The sequence below is a fragment of the Grammomys surdaster genome, unplaced genomic scaffold, assembly GCF_004785775.1.
Source record: "Grammomys surdaster isolate TR1022 unplaced genomic scaffold, NIH_TR_1.0 125231, whole genome shotgun sequence".
Lineage (NCBI taxonomy): Eukaryota > Metazoa > Chordata > Mammalia > Rodentia > Muridae > Grammomys > Grammomys surdaster.
The window spans coordinates 660569-665016 of NW_021620120.1; positions in this window are offsets into that span (position 1 = coordinate 660569).

A 4448-nucleotide genomic window follows, 5' to 3' on the forward strand; every position below is an offset into this window, starting at 1 on the left:
TTCTTTCTTTCTTTCTTTCTTTCTTTCTTTCTTTCTTTCTTTCTTTCATGATTCCCCTTCTATTGAGACCTCAACAGTTTTTTTGCTTCTTTGTACTTTCTATTTAGTTATGTTTTTACTCTTTCTTTTATGAGGAGAATCGGTTAACCATGGAGATCTAGGGAGGAGCCCTGTCTATGACAGTAACATGATGAACTCCTATATGTACATAATAAGATTTTAATCACTGATAAAGAATAATGAAATAAAATTTTTAGGGAAGTGAATGGTCCTGAAAAAATTGTAGTAAATGAAGTGATACAAACTCAAAAAAGTAGAAACCTCATATTCTCTTTCAAATGCAGATTCTAGCTTGTAATGTACATATGTATGAGTTTGAATTGGTGTAAATGTAGATAAAGCCTTAAAGGGGGACTAAAGGAGAATGAGAAAGAGAGAGGAGAGAGGAGAGAGAGAGAGAGAGAGAGAGAGAGAGAGAGAGAGAGAGAGAGAGAGAGAGTGAGAGAGCACAAATCCAGTCTTTGTGGTGCATTAGGAACACACATTCTTCCCACAAACTATGTGGGGAGTTAGTTAAATTCCCACATATGGGGAGATGTTATAATTTTAATTGTTTCTGGTTGTCTTTTCATACTATAAAGATCATCTGAGAGGCTCAGAATTAAACTTTTTAAAAAAAAAGCTGGGTCATGTTACATTAACTGTAAATGATGAACTATATGTGAAAGATAGAAGACATATGTAGATATGACTATATCCTTTTTTCTCTTTCTATTTTTCATTCATATGTTCATTAATTTTGGATGATTACAATATGAAGTTGTCCTAATGGATACATGTTTTAGAATAAGGAGACATGAGTTTTACAGGAATATGTTTTTAAATGAGAATGATAACTTTAAAGTTTCACAAGGCTGACACCTGGAGATATGTTAAGTCACAGGTGTCACAGTGGACACTCACCCGGAGATATGTTAAGTCACAGGTGTCACTCTGCACACTAACCTGGAGATGCTGTTAAGACCCAGGTGTCACCCTGTACACTCACCTGGAGATGCTGATAAGTCACAGGTGTCCCACTCTACCTTTTAGATTCTTACTTAGGAGACTGCTGAAAGTTAGCTGCACTGGAAAAACCCCACAAAGCAGAGTGTTCTGCCAATCATACCTGTAATATCACTTTTCCATCTATCTCATTTCCCCTTTGTACTGAGAACTAGGAGGCTGTTTTCATACAAGGCTACATCTACTCTCACACTCTCTTTTAAGAGACAATCTTTCCCTATTAAGAGACAATGACATGCCTCTCATGCTGACAATCCCCATGTAAATATTCTCACTGCAATTGTATTCATCTCAAACCTATTAATCTATAAAATATATTGAATGTATTGCATCTCAGAGCAACTGAGGCTCAGTACTGCAGTTATCTGAAAACTACTTCAGCATCTGTGGTTAGATCTAAAGACTTAGCTTCAGATGGGCTACATAGTAATATGTGACAATCTCTTGGCTTCTAAAGCCATTGCCTTATTTTTCTATTTCTTATGACATATTTATCCAAAAGCTCCTGTCTCAATTCCCAGTTACTTTCTAATTCAATAGCTTTAATTCCATGCTTTCTTGAACCCTCTCAAAGCAAGCACTTATGCTTGCATTTCTGAAAATAACTCTCATCAATGTCAGGTTTAAATTTCAGTCCTTAAGTTATTATTTGATTTTTTAAAAAAAGATAGTTCAATTGAATATTCTTTGGTTTTACTTCAAACTCTTTGTTTGTTTGATTTTTGAGGTACCTACAATACTCTCCTGGTTTCTAGTGATCTCTCTGACTCATTCTTAGTCTCTTAATTTGGCTTCTTCTGCTATTTTAAATTTCTTTTAAATTCACTTTGTACCTCTCTTCTATTTCCAGTTTCATGCTTCAAATATCTGTAAATAAGTCACTCTATTCAAGTTTTTAATTCTGGATTTTTCCTCAAACATCTCTCTCTCTCTCTCTCTCTCTCTCTCTCTCTCTCTCTGTGTGTGTGTGTGTGTGTGCATATGTCTATCATATATGCATGTATGCATATATAGTATCATTAATTCATAAGAACAATTTTATTGTGAAAGATGTTTTCTTTTAGGTGGGGTTATTTACCTACGAATGTAATGATGTCCTATCTTCTATGTTCCAGTCTGAAATATGAGCTCATACTCCACAAAATACTATATTTTTCACTTACCTTAGACTTCTCTAAAGTCCAATCATGAATGATGAACCTATAAATATCCACTCTACCCAATATTCTTAGATCTAAAACATCCTGCCCTTTGCATTTATTGCTGAGATTGTATCTGAGAATAGAGATGAGGCAGTCTGGAAGTCTAGTCTGTATTACCTCTCTTGGGATCAGAAAAGGTTGCCAATAGAAAAAAAAATCTTTTCTGACCTTTGAGAGTCAGTTCCCAAAGTTACTCATTAGCAACAATCTCTAATGACTTTCTACTAAGAATATACCTGTAGATGTATTTGAAAAGGAAAATTACTAATTAGCTGTAAAATATTAACCATAATTCAGATGTGAAAGCAGAAGGATATTTACAGCTAATGGTCTATTTTTAGTCATTAATATACCTTCTTAATTAAGGAAAACCTGAATCACTAACGTGTTGATATATCCTGGCCTCTAAAACTATCCACTCTAACTGATGTATGAGTTTTAAAACACACTTTTCTAAATAAATATAGATTCAAAAGTGTGTCATGAATCACCTATCCTTAGATTCTGACAACACTGCAAACTTAATTCTATGTAAATGACAATTCTTGTTCCATTCTCCTAATTTCTCATTCAATTTTTACCATATTTGATGATCACTTTTACAATTCATGAATAGCTCAACAGTGTACCATTCATTGAAATCAGCTAGGAATCATATTTAACTATTTGGGACCACTAAGACAACATGTAAATTTAGTAAGAGTCTATTTTTCTCTCTCAAAAGATACCCAGAGGTTGATAATATAGAGAAGAGCTGGTACATTCCCAAGATCATGAGAAAATAATGTTCCTACATCTCTGGGTACAGGCACCTGTTAGAATAGTGATGTTCCAGTAATTATGCTAATTCTTCTGTTCTCTTAGGAACATGATTGAATTCAAGAACCAAATTGATCTGATCAGATTAGCAAGAAGAAAATGTGTAAATCTTTTCTAATATATAGCATAAGAGGCATCCTAGGGAAACAATGACCCATGGAAACTGTGAGTCAGATAACAAACTAGGTTGGGGGAAGGAGGGGAATGAGCTGTGCATAAGCTACTGACTTATATGCAGTGTTTAAAACATTGGGAGCTAGGGCAATCTAAGGCTTTCTTGGAGACCTTGATGAAAGAACAAGGGAATACTGATTGTTGCCCAAGGATAGACTTGACAAGGTCCAGTCTGGAGCTGGGGTCAGGACTTTGATGAAATTATTTTCAGTTCTTGGAAATCTGATGTTTTCTTACTTGAAGAGCTGTGGCTATCAGTCCCAGTGCTGCTGTGTGCTTTGTTTGTGATGACCTTGGGACATCCTGGGTTTTCTTTGTTCAACAATGACTTATTAGCTTCTGGATGATGTCATTCCATTCTGTGATAGCTTTCTGCTGTTTCTGCCCCATTTTTACCTGGCAGACAGTATATAACATGCTGTAATTCTCAATAAACTTACTTATCATGAGTCATCAGCTCATTAAAGATCTCTCAACCCAAACTTTCTTGTCTTCTTTATTTTCTTCATCCCTGATTGTCCCGTTTAGGAAACAATCACTGAAGAAAGGCCTGCTGGTCCAGGTCATAAAAGTTAAGAGTTATTTTAACATAATCTGGAAGATTCTTTTTGCAAGGAAAAGCTGTGGCCATGATAGAGACCCTTTTACAGCTGTAGTAAATCAATCTAAGTTAGTTATGCTATAACTTACTGAAGTTTCATATTATATGTGTATAGATAAGATGAGGAGTGCATCATTGAGATTAGGAGTAGATATTTGTGATATGTCTCTAGTTACAAGTAACATAATTTGCTTTAGATAACTGAGGCTAGTTAATATTTATTTACTTCTGTCACCTCATTGAATATTCTGAAATACTAAAACAAAACACGTTGTAGTCCTTTTGTCTCCACTGGCATATGAATTCAGGATTTTTCCTGTCATGCTCCAGACAGATCTGTTTCTATGATGTTGAACAGGGTCTGTGATGATCTAGGGGGATTATTGAACCTTGAGTCAATGGAAGTTAGTATCCTTGGTTGGAGGAGGAAAAGAAGAAGGAAGAGGAGAAGGAAGAAGGAAGAAGGAAGAGGAGGAGGACAAGGAGGAGGAGGGGGAGAGAGAGGGGGAGAGGGAGGGAAGGGGAAGGGAAATGATGGGGAGAAGAAGAAGAAGAAGAAGAAGAAGAAGAAGAAGAAGAAGAAGAAG